This window comes from Panthera pardus, unplaced genomic scaffold (genome assembly GCF_024362965.1).
Source record: "Panthera pardus isolate Hobbes unplaced genomic scaffold, ASM2436296v1 HiC_scaffold_10, whole genome shotgun sequence".
NCBI classification, from domain to species: domain Eukaryota; kingdom Metazoa; phylum Chordata; class Mammalia; order Carnivora; family Felidae; genus Panthera; species Panthera pardus.
Genome location: NW_026526655.1, coordinates 20,790,936 through 20,806,317, shown reverse-complemented (window position 1 = coordinate 20,806,317; position 15,382 = coordinate 20,790,936). Strand labels below are relative to the sequence as shown.

Genomic DNA, 15,382 nt, shown 5'->3' with positions numbered 1-15,382 from the left:
AGATTCTGTCTCTCTCTTTCTCTGCCCCTCCCCTGCTCATGCTCTGTCTCAAAAATAAATAAAAACATTAAAATAAAAAGTAACTGTTCAGCCTTGTAGGTATTTCTCATTCATTAGCAAGTATCTTCTGAGTGTTGGACACTGGCAATACAGCAGGCAGTTAAATGACATAAACTGTGCCCTTTGGGACTTAACTGAAGCCAGGGTGCTGAAAGAATGGGTCTGGGGTCATCCACAGTTGCAGATTTGTGGGGCCCACACCAGAGTCTCTACGTATAGAACCCAGAAACTGGCATCTTAAACAAATGCCTATGATATTTTTATCACACTCGAAATTTGGGGGTTACTGCTTAAAAGGCAGCCATAATATTGATAAACGTGGAGAGGACCCAGGGAAAACGGGGCACGTATACTGAACCAAGAAATACATTGGAGTAAAAAATATTTGTGTTACCTGTGGGTCAGGGGCCAATGCCCGGTGAAGTGCGGTGCAAAGGTTAGAGACTTTGGCATTTCTTTGTCAAGCCTGCTGTTGGCTTCAGTGCACTACCGGCTCTCCAAGCCAGCTCTCCTACGCTAATGATCTGCTTTGTTTTTAAATTTGTGTTGCCTTTTTATCTCTCCCAATAAAAAAATTTAATGGCAGAATCGGATGCTCACTTTGTGTATAACAACCAGTGAGGGGTAAAGATGATTAGTGCCTGGGGAATAATGACATCTCTCCGTTGGCTTGGAGTTTACAAAGAACTTAGAGTGCCTCCGTGGATCTTCACCCAATCAGTGGAGATATGTCTTCTACTAGCCTTATTTTGCAGTTGAAGAAACTGAACTTGGAGAGCAGACAATCTGCCCAAGGTCACGTAAGGTAGCTGGTTAGCTAGCTGTGCCTGAATTGGTGGACTTCTTTGAGACTTTAGCCTTTGGGATTATTCCTTTGACGCTAAGGATCTGGGTGAAGAGTTTGCCTCATTTGCAGCCAGGCTACCTCTGACAGAATTGGCTCCTTCAAGAAAGCCCCATGAGCCTCACCCTGATCACGTGATCCTCCTCTTGAATCCTGGCGTCCTCTAACACTGCTGGATCAACAAGATTGAGGTGGTCCAGGTGAGAGTGAGGGACAGAAAGCAGAAGAGAGAATCAAAGAAAATGTCGGAAGATGGAGGCCGCCTTCTCTCACTTCCTAAATGCAGCGTGCTGTCTACAGCGTGCTGGACCAACCTTGGCAAAACATAAAGAAGTTGTATGTGGCCTGCAGTCCTCCTCCCCTCCCCTCCGCTGTCTCCCTCACTCCTGTCCACTACCTAACTTTTAGCTCAGTGGTCTCCTTTCCTTCCTAAAGAGACTGTGAACTTCCTCAAGATGAAAGAGTTAGGGGGCCGATTACGTTACTCTCCCCAGGGGCATGCTGGTGCTTTGAGCATAAGGCCATATTGGGAGCTGCAAGACCTAAAGGAACGATGATTAACAAGTGCTGGGAAGGAATGGTCGTTGTTGGCCATTATGGGGAATCCCAGAGAGCTGTTTTCCGACCTCTGGTGAGAGAAGAACAAGCCATAGAACCAAGGACCCTGGAGAGTCTCCTTCCCTTCCTTGTGATGACCCTGACATACCAGCAATAGCAGATGGCTTTGGCTTTAGAAAGCTGGGCTAGAATTCCAACTGGACCAAATGCTTGTGGTGACCTTTGACAAGTCTCTTCACCCCCGTGATGCTCAATATCCCCATGGGTTGAGTAAGGATAGAAAGGCCTGCCCCACCCTCCTCATAGGGCGGGCACGAAACTCAAAGGAGAGGATGTACACAGCTAAGTTAGTGCCAGCTGCGTGGCACCAAAGCGCCACGGGGAGTAGTAGCAAGTGACAATGGAGCTGGGGAGTCCCTGAGGACAGGTGCTTTGTGAATGACCACTCTGAGTCCGGTGGAGGACTCTCCTTTCATCCTATGATGGGCATGAACACGGGTCACAGGCGAACTTGTAACGGCAATCAAAAGTCCATCAAAAGTCAAGTGGAAAGGACTGGTTCAGAGGAGGAGCTTAACCCCACTCTCTAGGTTTCTATGACTGTGGCTCTCCCAGCTGTGTGATTCTGGGGAGGTATTCAACTTCTCCAGGCCTCAGTTTCCCCATCTGTGAAATGGAGATAATAAGGATCCCTATCTCAGTGAGTGGCTCTAAGATTTCAATGAGACAAGAGTGGAGCATTCAGCAAAATGCCCAGCACCAGAGAGAAGCCGCAAGCATTAGCTGTTATTATCAGTGTTATATTTGACTGGTATATATATATATATATATGGCCTTAACTACGGCTGCTCACCAGGCGTGTGCCGGACAAGTGTGAGAGACACAGGCTAAGCATGTAACAAGTACAGGAATTCGTTGCGTACTGGCACTGGTACACAGCGCGGCTGGTGCAAATGCGAAGCGAATTGGGTGGCTCTGTGTCCCTTGTGCTCTCTGAGACGTAGGAGTAAGAGTGGCCACACAGCAGCCCTGTGCGGCCACATCCCGTACAACAGACGGCATCACGCCCTTTGTCTGGCCTCACGGTCTTCCCTTGGGTCCCTAAAGGGAAAGAGAAGCGTGACTCTCTGGGAAGCTCTTAATCCCGGCCATCTGGCCTCTTCCAGCCCTGCCTCACCTTCCTCTGCGAGTATACGAGTATACGGGGGCTGCCAGCCCGGAAGCCCCTCCAAAGAGCTCCCCCTTGCCAGCCCCCCACCTCACGTGGAAATGAAGATGAGGCTGCAGGAGAGGCTCGAGCTCCTGGAGGGAAGACAAAGGCCCGGCCGGCACCAGCGTGCAGTCCCCAGCTTGCACTCTCAATTTCTTCCTACTTCTGCCTTTAAGAAGCACCCCCCTCCCCCCATTTGTTTTACTGAAAGCTGATCCCTTCTGGAAACCTTGCAGGGGAGTTTTGTGCAGTCCTGCTGATTTATGGAGTCAATGGGAGGCTGGGTGGGAGGCGCTGAAAGAGGGAAGGCCAGCCCCTTTCACAACGGGGTGTTTCAGAGGTGGTGGGGTGGGGCTGGGTGGGGGACTGGAGGCCCTGGGCTCCATCGCCTCCATAAATAAACGGCATCAGTGTGCGTGGAAGGGTCTGACAGTGCCCATGCTGGGGGGTGGGGTTGGGAGGGGAGACGGGCAGCGATTGGCGATTGGCGGAGATTGGCCATCTCAGGGCGCAGTGGTTTGGGAGGAAGTGAGTGTGGGTTCCTACCGCCCAGGCCACCAACTCACAGTGCCTTAAGAGCGTTGCAGGAGGAAGAAAAATTCTAAGTCTTGAAACAAAAAAGATAGCAAGAGGAAACTGCATGACGAAAGTGAATACATGTTTAATTAAAACTTCTCCTTGTGACACCTTCGTTAGCTAGTAAACATAACGTGTACAAATTTTCTATGAGAACAGCTCTTCGTTGAGGTTTTCATATTTTGCAGGAATCCCAGGGAACACAGCTATTAACACCCCAGAATCGTAAGCAACCATAAATTTAGTAAGTTACTAATAGTCAAACCACTCCAAAAGCAAAATTAAAAATCCGCTTTCGAGATTGAATGGACAAAATTTATTCCGTGTGGATGCACTCGGACATGCTTGATGTGATATGGAGCCTCCAGAAGCTCAAGTGTCCAGGGCCCAGGAGCTGTCAGTCTGCCAACAAGCCTTGACAAGTTGCTCCCCTTCCCTGACGCTTTCTCTTTGTTTGGTGAGGTCCCCGAGTTAGAAGCTCCCTCAGTGTCTTCTCCATCTAAAAATCTGTGAATAATTCTGTGGTTTTTTTCTTCTTTTATTACTTTATTTTTCAACCCAGAAGATCTAAAGGGTGATCAGTAATCAGTCAATCATTAGACACCGGACTGGGGCTCTCCTGCGAGGGAGGCAGTTGAATGAGGCTGGTGATATTTTTCTACACTCTTTGCATAGAACCCTTATGACTTTCATCATATTCACATAGCACCTCACTAGTATTCAAGTTAATCATTTTCTGTAAACCATCTCACTTTGTTTTTTTCCAGTTTATTCAAAAGTAAAGCAACAGGAACAGAAAAACAGAATTCTTCCACCTGCCTTACCCCCATCACCCCGCATCCGCTCTCCTCTCATTGCCAATAGATGGATTTCTAGTATAACCTTCCTAGGGCTTTTTATGCACATGTGACAAAATGCAAATCTACTTATACCCCCATGTTTTTTCTTTAAATATTTTATTTTATTTTATTATTTTTTTATTTATTTTGAGAGAGAGAGAGCATGCACAAGCAGGGGGGAGGGGCAGAGGGAGAGATAATACATTTTTTTAATGTTGATTTATTTTTGAGAGATAGAGAGAGAGAGAGAGAGGAGGGGCAGAGAAAGAGGGAGACAGAATGCAAAGCAGGCTCCACGCTGTCAGCACAAAGCTCGACCTGGGACTCAAACCCATGATCCATGAGATCATGACCTGAACCAAAATCAGGCATTGGACGCTTAACCCACTGAGCCACCCAGGCCCACCTACCAGATTTTATTTAAGCCAGACATCCTATGGATGAATCTTTGGTTTTCTTTGCTATTACAATAGTGTCATCATGGATATAGCTCTATCTAAAATCTATGAGTATCTTCCTATTTTTCCTTCTTGTATCACTTTATTTTCCAGACCTCGAGATTTAACATATATCATTTGGTTTGTACAAAAGTATTATGGACTGAATGTTTGTGTCTGCCCAGAATTCAAATGTTGTAGACAGGGCCTGTGAGGAGGTGATAAAGGTGAACTGAGACCGTGCCCTGATCCGATAGAGCAAGTGGCCTTGTAAGAGGAGGAAGGGACCTGTGAGGATGTGGCGAGAGGGCAGCCATCTTTGTCAACTTCCTTCACTGTAAAGTTACTCTTTTTCCATTTCTATACCGTGTGCTTTGGAAGGAAGTCGCTATGCCCAACCCACACTTGTAGAGTGGGGGGTTATGTTCCCCTCTTCTTGAGAAAGGATTATCTATACAAATCATTTGGAATTCTTCTATAAGAGAGATTTTTCTCTTCTTCGCCATTTATGTATTTATTCATATATTTATATCTGTGTGGATTCCTGACTACACTTTGGGTTAGAAATCATTGCTGCTTTACTTTGTTGCACAGATTGTTCCAGCTTTGTCCATTGAGAGCCCTTTTAGTTGGTTCCTGTGTCCCTTTGACACACTCCTATTAATGTAGGTTTAAGAAATTGCTTTTAATATTTTTTGAGCACTTCCCTACTTTTTGGCATTGTAAGATGTTCCAGGTTCATAATGCGTGTGTGTGTGTGTGTGTGTGTGTGTGCGTGAGTATTTTTTTTTCCTGCAGTCCTAGAATCAGCCACTTCTCCAAAGAACTCTGGTTCCTTGTATTGGAGAATGATATTAGAAATCAAGATCTGGATGCTGGGTGTACATGTAGCCACTTGAGTGTCAAGTAACATTTTGAATTCGCTGTAAGCATTCAGGACACCCATATTTTCCGTCTCTTCTTCTTAACCCCCGTGATGATGCCCATCTAAGTCAACTGGCAACCTCACTGTTTCCTCAAAAGGCCTTGGGATCTCCCTCCCTCTTCCTTCCTCCTTTCCTCCCTTTCTTTCTTCATTTATTAATTTTTCTAAGATTTTATTTTTAAGTAATCTCTACACCTAACGTGTGGCTCGAACTCACGACCCCAAGGTCAAGAGTCACATGCTCTACTGACTGAGGCAGCCAGGCGCCCTTCTTTCTTCATTTAAATTGTGGCCCGCACTTTGCCTAAATCCTACCCATCCTCAGGTCTCAGTCCTCCCTCTACCACCTACCCTCACACCGGCTTCCTTTTCAACATTCCTTCCTGTCTTGTTTCTTGCTGCAGGAGGCTCCAAAACCTCAAATTCAACAGAAGCCCAAGTTATTCCTGGAAAGAAAATTCCACAAAACCCAAGCAGAATGGAATTAGGAAGGGAAGACACCGCCTAACCAACATGTTTAGTCTCTGTTCTTTTATTAAAATGAGTTTTGTGGTTGAACCCATATAGCCCAACTATCTGAGTTTTATTAGGGGTTTTCTGTCTTTCTACACTCCTGATACAGGCATCAGGGTTGAGTTTTATGATTCAGAGTCAGAGCTGAACAATGCAGTAGGTGCAGCATCTGTGAAGAAGCGATGAGGGTGATTGGTACTTTGAGATCAGTCCATCCAGCTTCTCCACTGGAGTTTTATAGATGGGGAAACTGAGTCCCAGGGAGGGGGGCGTGGGGAATCTCACCCAGGGCTATTTGGCTCATTAAAATGCAGAGCTGGGTCTAGAAGAATTTTTTTTTTTAAGTTTATTTACTTATTTTGAAAGAGACAGAGAGAGAGCTGAAGAGGCAGAGAGAGAGAGGCAGAGAGAGAAAAACCCAAGCAGGCTCTGCACCATCAGCACAAAGCCCGATTCGGAGCTCAAACTCATGAACCTGAGATCATGACCTGAACTGAAATCAAGAGTCAGACAGTTAACCGAGTCACCCAGGCGCCCCCTAGAAGAATTTTTGATCGCTGTCCAATGCTCTTTCTGCTACTGTGTGAAAGGGCTCAATTAAGATTTTTCTTCTCAAGAAATTTGTCTAAACATCCCCATCCTGCATCCAGCGAGGCACCCGACTACATTCTGGCTGGGGGCCGGAGTGGGCAGCCCCGTTCTTTGAAGATACACAGGTTTTGGAACCAGTGAGACCTGCACTGAAAGCCTAGCTTCACCTCTTTACAGCCATTTAATCTCAAGCAACTTCTCAGAGTCTCAGTTTCCTTACCTGAAAATGGGTTTAAGGATGCTTGGGCCACAGGAGCGTTTTTTGGTTTAAGTAAAAGCCTGGATATGAAAGCACCTGGAGCGTGCCAAATATGTAACTGGCACTCGGCATTTGTCCAAGGAATCTGAATCTGCTGGGATTGTTCTGTAACTTCTCACCTGGTGCATTTGGTATCGTGAAACCAATAGAAAGCTTCTCTGTTACTTTTATTTCCTTTGTGTCTCTACAGAGCTGGACACACAGCGCTCAAAAATTCTTGCCGAAAGAAGGAATGCCATAAAGAGCAAAATCCGCTCTTTGGAACTGACCCCACAGGGGGGCCAGTGGAAGGGCAAAGGGTGTCATGGAATTTCCCAGGGCCTTTAAGCAATCTAAACGGGGCCTGCCTTCTGCGGGTGTGCGGGAGCAGGTGAGAGAGCAGTCACGCTGCCCTCTCATTTTACAGATGAGGAGACTGAGGCTCAGGTCAGGAGGGAATTGCCTGAGGCCCCCCAGGGAGGGCTCTGCCAAGTGGGCCTCTGCCAGCTGGCCAGGGTGGAAGCCTGATAGAGCATATCCTGGGGACTGGGGCCCCTGTGCTTTCATCCAGCCCGGCCTGCCTGTCGCTGCTTGGGGCCCGGGCATGTTCATGGCTGAACAAGATGTGGCAGGAAACCATGAATCAAGGCGGGGGAGGGGGTGAAGGCATTAATGAAGTCGAGCTGACTTCTGGGTCTAAATCCCTTTCCCTCTCCTCCAAGCTTGCTCTGGCCTGTCCCTGCCTGGAGGAGTCTAGAGGCTGCCCTCAGCTCTGCCTTTCAGATCGTGCCAGGAGCCAGGTGACAGCCGAGAGAAGCCAGGGAGAAGCCAGGGCTGGCTCAGTGTGCGTAGGGAAAGTCAATCCGAGACCAAGCTTGTCGGTTGGAAGGATGGGTGCCTTTCCTTTTATGGGTGCAGACTTTTAGGAAAGGGAAGTTTCCTTTGCAGGAAGTTTATCTGTAGGAGGCGGCATGGCATTGAGCCAGAGTTGGCAAACTTTTTCTGTAAAGGCCAGATAGTAAATAGTTTAGGCTTTGAGGGCCAGACAATCTCTCCTGAAGATATTCCAGCTCTTATAGTACAAAAGCAGCCGAGCGATACATACACGAATGGATGTAGCTGTGTTCTAATAAAGCTTTACTTACACACGCTGAAATCTGAATTTTGTGTAATTTTTGCATGTCAAAATATTAGTCTCCTTTTGATTTCTTCCCCCAACTACATTTATTATTTATTTATCTTTAAAGTTTATTTATTTATTTTGAGAGAGGTAGAGAGTTCAAGTGGGGGAAGGGTAGAGAAAGAGAGGCAGAGAGAATCCCAAGCAGGCTCTGCCCTGTCAGTGTGGAGCCCGACGCAGGGCTTGAACCCATGAACCGGGAGATCATGACCTGAGCCAAAGTCACCACTTAACCAAATAAGCCACCCACGTGTCCTCCCCCAACTATTTAAAAGTCTAAAAGCCCTTCCCGCCTTGATGGCCGTACAGAAACAGGCACCGGGGCAGACGGTGAGGGCATTTTCAGAGTCCTGGCATAGACAACACAGACTTGGGAGTCAGACAAGCCTTAGGTTCAAAGCCCAGCTCTGCCGCACACTTGACATCTGACCTTTGGCAGATGACAGTCTCTCTGAGCCTCAGTTTCCCAATCTGTAAATAGGGATAAGCACGTCTACCTCATAGGGTTTTCGTAAGCATGAAGTAAGATTGTAAAGAACCTGACGTGCACTATCTGACCTCGACAGAGCTTTTATCATCCATAAGACAGCTAGTAACGGGGCGACAGAACCTCTGAGGCCTGTTTGAAAAGGCAGTCACCATGGTTACAAACGCTGTAACCCTCTGCCCTTGGCTGCACTGACATCTTGTTTGCGTCCAGTATACTTCCAATGAACGCATGGTCACCAGGTCTGTGCAGGGCTTAGGGTGTAATGGATGTGGAAAGATGAACTTGGCCTAGTTCCTACAACAAGATAGGTATCTCCTTAGGAGGGGTGATAAGACATAAACCCCAAACAACCATAAATCAAAACAGCATGCAGGCTAAGACCTCCCGGGGAGGCTCATGCCTCGCATTTACCGAGTGCCAGGTGCTGTGCTCAATTCTTAATGTACGTATGTTGATCTCATTTACGCAGCCCCCCGAGGAGAGGGTTAGGGTTATGGTTATCCTCATTTGATCAGCGGGGAAGTGGAGACAGGGAGACTGTTAAGGTACTTGTACGGAGATTCCCACCCAGGCCTGGCTGGCGTGGGAGCCGGGATTTAGCCACTGGCCCAAGGTGCCGCTGGAGCCCAGAAAGTCCATTCTGACTGTGAGGGTTGGGGTTGCTTCACAGAGCGGGCAGCTCTCAGGCTGCCCCCTTGAGGCTGGGGAGGGTTTCTCCACGTGTGGAGGGGGAAGCAAGGGGCGGGGCAGGATTCAGGCGGAGGGAACAGAGGGAGCAAATGTCTGTTGGCTGGCGGGGATGTGGAAGGCCCTAGGCCTGTTTGGGGAACGGCAAGCGGCCTGTTTGGCCCGAGGATAGTGCGTTTTGTACAAGCGTCCTGTACAAGTGATGTCCCTATGACTTCAAGCAGGGGTGGGGAGAGATGGGGCCTGGTGACTGCATTAGACTCTCCTAAATAAGAACCTGCTTGCAACAAAAGAACACATTGTAAAACATCTGCCATGCAACGTATTCAACTCTTCAAACTTGTTTTTTCTTCCATAATTCCCCTCCCGACCTGCAGACATGACTTTCCTGGGGTGAAGACGAGGCCATAGGGTAGAGTGACTACAGGGCTGGCACGGATGCGGGTGTCGCAGCAGACGCCGCGTGACCCTGGGTTGGTCACATCCCTGTTCTTGCCTCAATCCCCTCAAACGTAAAATCAGGGGTCAGGTGATCTCTAGGTCCTGTCCAGGTCTAACCTTCCAAATTACGGCATACTATCCCTGTTGCAGTAAGAGAGGCATCCTGCACTGCGGGGTGAGTGTAGGCCAGGCTTCTGGGAGGCAACGTTCGATGACTGACAGCAGCGTCGTTCCTGGGCAGCTGGGGCCGGGATTAGAACTCCCGGCCCTCAAGCGGTCCGTGTGCTGCTTAGATCGCCTAACCCCTACTGATAACGCGTGTCGCCCCTTCCGCACTTCTGGTGATTTCCGTATCCGTGTTCTCCATCCATCCACCCATCCATCCATCCATCTATCCAACAATATATCACCTTTTTTTTTTAAATTTTTTTTTTTAACGTTTATTTATTTTTGAGACAGAGAGAGACAGAGCATGAACAGGGGAGGGTCAGAGAGAGAGGGAGACACAGAATCCGAAACAGGCTCCAGGCTCTGAGCTGTCAGCACAGAGCCCGACGTGGGGCTCGAACTCACGGACCGTGAGATCATGACCTGAGCCGGTCGGACGCTTAACCGACCGAGCCACCCAGGCACCCCACGATATATCAACTTTTTAATTAGTTCATTTATTTATTCACAGCTAGCCTCTGGAGCCAGAGTCAGAATCCCCGATCTACCAGCTCCCAGACCATGGGCTATTTACAGAACCTCCCTGTGCCTCAGTGTCCTCCTCTGTGAGGTGGAGACAATCAGGGAGTTTGCCATACAGGGCTGTGAGGGATTAGATTTGTCCTGTACGTGAAGGGCTTAAAATCATCCTGACATAAGTATTCACCGTTCGGATTTTTTAAGTAAACTCTACGCCCAGCTTGGGGCTTGAACTCACGACCCTGAGATTAAGAGCGGCACGCTCTACCCGCCGAGCCAGCTGGCGCCCCCGCTGTTAGTTATCGTTGTTGAAAGCATTTCTTGAGTGGCTATTATGTGCCAGGCACTGTGTTAGGAGCTCTTCCTGTGTAACACGTTCACCCTCCCCGCAGCCCTACAAGGCCGGCTTTTCATAGGAAGAAGAAACTAAGGTTTGGAGAGTACGTGCCCTGCCCCAGATGGGCTACTGCCCCCAAGGGCTGCAGAGGACACGTCAGCAGGCCCGAGAAGGAGCGGGCAGGGAAGGACGGGCAGGCCCCCTCCTGCCCGTGTCATTGAGCATCGCCTCACGTCGCCTCCCCGCTGCACTGTTCGCTTCTCTCTCAGACCGGGACTGGGGCCGCTGTCTTGTCTTGAACTGCAGAACCTGTCAACACATGAGAATCATTCGCAGCGACCGGGGAAAAATGTGATTTAGGAGCGGGTTAGAGAAGCTCTCGGGGAGCCTGCAGCTCCGTCGTTCATTTTGGAGCCGCCTGTCGGCCAGACCAAACGGGAAACATCCTGTTCGGGAATAATCAGGACGTCAGGACTTAGATAAGTGAAGACACACATGTCTCAGCTGATATCCCAGGCGTATCGGACCGATTAGGCTGCGTAGTGCAATTTCCTCTCCGGTCTGACTTCCTTGGCCCGACATCGTGCAGATGGCGTGCTCTGCTTACTGGAAGTAAGTGTGGAAATGATAAAATAGAAATATGAGACATTTGGACATCACTCAAGCTGAAACTTGACACTATAGGTCTGATTGAAAATCCAGCAGGCCCCTCTCCTGACCCTTCATCCCTGCTCCCCCTTCCCCACGGAAGGCGCCTGAGGTATCCCCCCAGCTCTCTCCAAATCTCGCCGGTGTTAGCTCTGGCTGCATTAGCCCTACTCCGCCCAGGAGATGTTTGACCAGGTAACCCCCCCCGCCCCACGAAAGTGCCAGGACTCACGTGTACGTGCACACACACACACACACACCACGGGCTGCCCAGGGCTCCCCTCCTGGCATTCAACTCTTCACTGAGGGCTTCCTGCCTGCTGTCCACTGAACCTTCTAGAGTTTCTCTCTCACACTTGCCATGGGAAAAAGCATCTTCCTCTGTCCTCTGAGGTCCATTTCCTTCCTCCCTTGGAGCCCAGCTCCCAGAGTGCCTCCTCCAGAATGCCCTCCTCATCTCAGATCCCCATCTTTGGCTGGCCTTCTCTTTGTCCTAGTAGCCTGTACCTATTTCAAAGTCTGCCCTCAACCCAGAAATCCCACTTTCTTTACGCTTCAGGATGTCTCCCCTGCACCCCCTGTCTCCAGACCCCACAGTCCTATAACCTGGAGCCCTCAGCCCTCTGTACTTCTGGTGATTTCCATATTGACTGCAGATTCGAGGGTGACTTGGGTCACCCTACATAAGGGGCTGACTAGAACCCTCAAAACCCCCTTTCCCACCCCAGTCTCTAACTAGACCAATTCTGATTACCCAAACCTCAAGACCATATTTTTGCCTTTTTCTTTAAAGATTTTGTTTCTTTTAGGTAATTTCGTAAGTAATTTTAAGTAACTTCGTGGGGCTTGAACCCACGACCCCGAGGTCAAGAGCCACATGCTTTACTGACTGTGCCAGCCAGGTGCCCCGTTGCTTTTTTTCCTTAATGATGAACTTGCTTTGAGGAGTCCAAGAGCCCAGACAATAGTGACGACAGACCCAGTTACTGACCCGTCCTGATGACTTCTCTCACGAGTGTGTCCTCGGGGCTCTGGTGCATTTCATGTGAGAACACGACTTCCTTTTGGGCATCAGTTTTCCTTCTCAAACCAGGTAGAAATACCGATCTGCCCCCGTTGACCTCACGTCTCGTAGAGGTCCGTCCAAGAAAGCCTCTAGAGTGGAAAGATTATGATGGCTTTGCTTTGTTCTAGGCCTTGTGTTTTAAGCTCTTTAAACCCCAGTTTGTGATCCACTGACTTCCAGTCCTGACCTTGTGAAGGAAGAAACCACCGTCCCCCTCGGAACGGAGGATGCCGGAGCATCCTTGGGTTCCCCATGGCCAAGGACGAGGCGGAGGTGGTTAGCTCCTCTGTGTGGGCACCACATGCTCCTCACAGACTTGACGCTCCTGGTTTCTCTGAGGCCCTCCTGGGCCACCGACCCCTGAAGTAGTCCCTCCGGGCCACTGTGACAAATATGATACACCGAGGGGCTCAATCAACAGGCTGTACCCACCGGCTGTCAGCTCTGGAGGGCAGAAGTCTAAGATCAAAGGGTCGATAGGGTTGGTTTCTTGTGAGGACCCTTCGGGCTTCTCCCTGTGTCTTCATATGGTCCCCCCTCTGTACCCATGTGCACCCGAATTTTCTCTTATTAGGACCCAGTCACGTTGGATTAGGACCCACCCTAATGACCTCATTTTACCTTAATCACTTCCTGAAAGACTGTCTCCAAATACAGCCACATCCTGAGGTACCAGGGGTTAGGGAGTCGGCATACTAACTTGGGGGGACGTGATTCAGCCCCCAACACTTGCCACTTTTTAAATATACGCTGCCTGGCTGTAGGGCCCCCTGGACCTCTCATTTAGGCTCCCAAGAAGACATCTCCTCCTCTGTGACATGGGATCAGTAAGGATACCACTCTCTTGATGTTCTTGTGAAGGTTAAGTGCCGGTGAGGCTCCATGGGGCCTGGCTTACAGTAGGTGCTTAGTAAATGCTAGAACCATTTAAATAAATAAAGATGATGACGATGCTAATAACACACTGCTATTAGCAGATGTCTTGGTCCTAACAGATTCCTTTTTTTTTTTATAGCGCCTGATAATCATCTTTGCGTGTGTCACTTTCGTTTTGCTCATTTCTTTCCCAAGGAGGCTGCCCCGTGGCTGGCCAGCACCCCAAGATTCAGGCCAAAGCCACTCTCCACCCCCACTGTGAGGACTCTGAGGTGCCCTGGCAGGAGGAGGCCCGGGGCCTGCCCGCCTCTCCCATCGCATCCTGGGAACCAGCAGGCTCTGGGGCTCCCGGAGTCATAACTCACTCACTCAGGCATCTGCTTTTGACCTTGGCACCTTCCCCTCAGCTGTGCCAGGTGCCTGGGGGCCTGCCAGCTCTCCCCACCTGCCAAGCTGACTCTCTTCCACCACTCAAGTGACCTGGGAAATCCCATCTCCCCTCCAGCAACCCAGCGAGACCCATCACAGGAAAGGTCCTCCCGTGCACGTGCTCGCCCCCACCCCCCACCTCCCCTGCACACACGGGGCTCTGCTCACACTCAAAGCCCCTGCTGATAAAGGCTTTCTGCTCCAGACTTTCTGTTTATGTGCATCCAAGTGTCCATCTCTGTCAACAGTTTTTAAAATCTTACATCGTAGGGCTGGGTCTACTCCCACCCTCTGTCCTGTGTATTCCGTGTGCATCAACACGCCCGGGAGAGAAGCTGGGCCCCCACGGTTTACAAAGCAGTTACGCATGAGCACTTTATTCCTCTCTCCACCCTGCTTCTTGCTCCCGTGCTTTAGTATCCGCTGTTTCCCCTTTGCCTGGAAGCACGCCCTCTGCCTCGTCCCCTGGTGAATGCCCGTCCTCAGTCAGGCCCGGGGCCCGGCCTTTGGAGGTGCGCTGCTGACCCTCCCCAGTTGAACTGATGCCCCTCCTTGGTGGCTCCACTGGACCTCTGGTGGCACCTCGGCCATACTTACCGTCCTGTACCGTGATGGTCTGTTTGTACAGCCTCCCCGGCTGGACTGGGAGCTCCTGGAGGGCAGGCGTGACAGTGCATTTAACTCTGCATCCCCAGGGCCCAGCACAGGGCCTGGCTGCAGATGAATGAAGGCTGTGAGGAGGGTTCTGGGCCCTGGCCGTGCTGGGCAGTGCCTTCCATGGCATTTTCCGTTTGCCCTCACCTCTTCCTTTGTCCTGTTTTTAGCCTAATTCCTTTCAAGGAGCTGGCATGGGACTCTGAGCTCATTTTCATGATTGCTTTAAATATTTGGGGCTGTTGGCATGCCAACACGAGGACCCACGCTAAGGAGGAGAGGAATTCTCTAGCTCTCTGGGTCCTGCCCAAACACAAGGAATGTGCCAGAGACAGGGGAGGTTCTGAGAAAGTGCCAGATTGGGTCGAACTAAACCGCTTTTCTACCTGGCTTAGGGAGCCAGGAATTTGCGCAGCAGACAAAAAAGTGAGAGGACACGGAGGCCTGGAGTGGAGGGGGGTGGGGTGGGGGATCGCGGAGAGGGGCTGGAGTGGGGGCAGGGCAGGAAGAGCCCCGGATGGAAGTGAAAGGGTTAACCGCGCCCACCTGGAAGTGTTGTGTCCCTGCCCAGAAACGGGAGGGGCCCCCCGGAGCAAACGCCCCGGACAGGACTGTCCCCCGAGCCAGTTTTGGAAACCAGATAGATGGGAGGAGACTCTGAAAGTCTTGTCACGGGAGAACTTGGAAGCCACGAAAAGAAGCCCGTGAGCATCTGCGCGAGGAGGGGCCTCAGATCACCCCACGCGGCCCCCATCACACTGTAGATCAGGAAATGGAAGCTCGGAGAGGAAGGAGGTCACCAAGAGCAGTTTGTGGCCGTAGCGCCAGGACCGGATCTCCTTGTTCTCTTGCCAAGGCTCCTGGCTGCTCAAGGGCTGGAGAGGAGCTGGAATTGGGTTCTTCACGTTTTCCCCAATAATTGTTACAAATCAACGAGAAAGCCGAACTTCTGCCTGGTGAGCTCTTGTTCCCTGCCGGGCACAGTGCTAAGCGGTTCACATGTTTTACCAGAGCAGCCTTATAGGCATAGCCCCATAGTCCCGTTTTAAGGATGGGGAAACTGGATTCAGAGGCTAAAGGATTTGCTTAGATCAAC

General features: G+C 50.1%; 1 long non-coding RNA gene across 1 annotated transcript; it reads right to left on the bottom strand.

Annotated features, from left to right (window-relative positions):
• Nucleotides 1-10,235: 10,235 nt before the first annotated feature.
• On the bottom strand, nucleotides 10,236-14,462 carry LOC109265093 (uncharacterized). The gene is made up of 3 exons (XR_002079020.2): nucleotides 14,230-14,462; nucleotides 12,253-12,416; nucleotides 10,236-10,922 (listed from the first exon to the last, which is right to left on the bottom strand). It is a non-coding gene; the product is annotated as an uncharacterized LOC109265093 (long non-coding RNA).
• Between the last annotated feature and the right edge of the window lie 920 nt (nucleotides 14,463-15,382).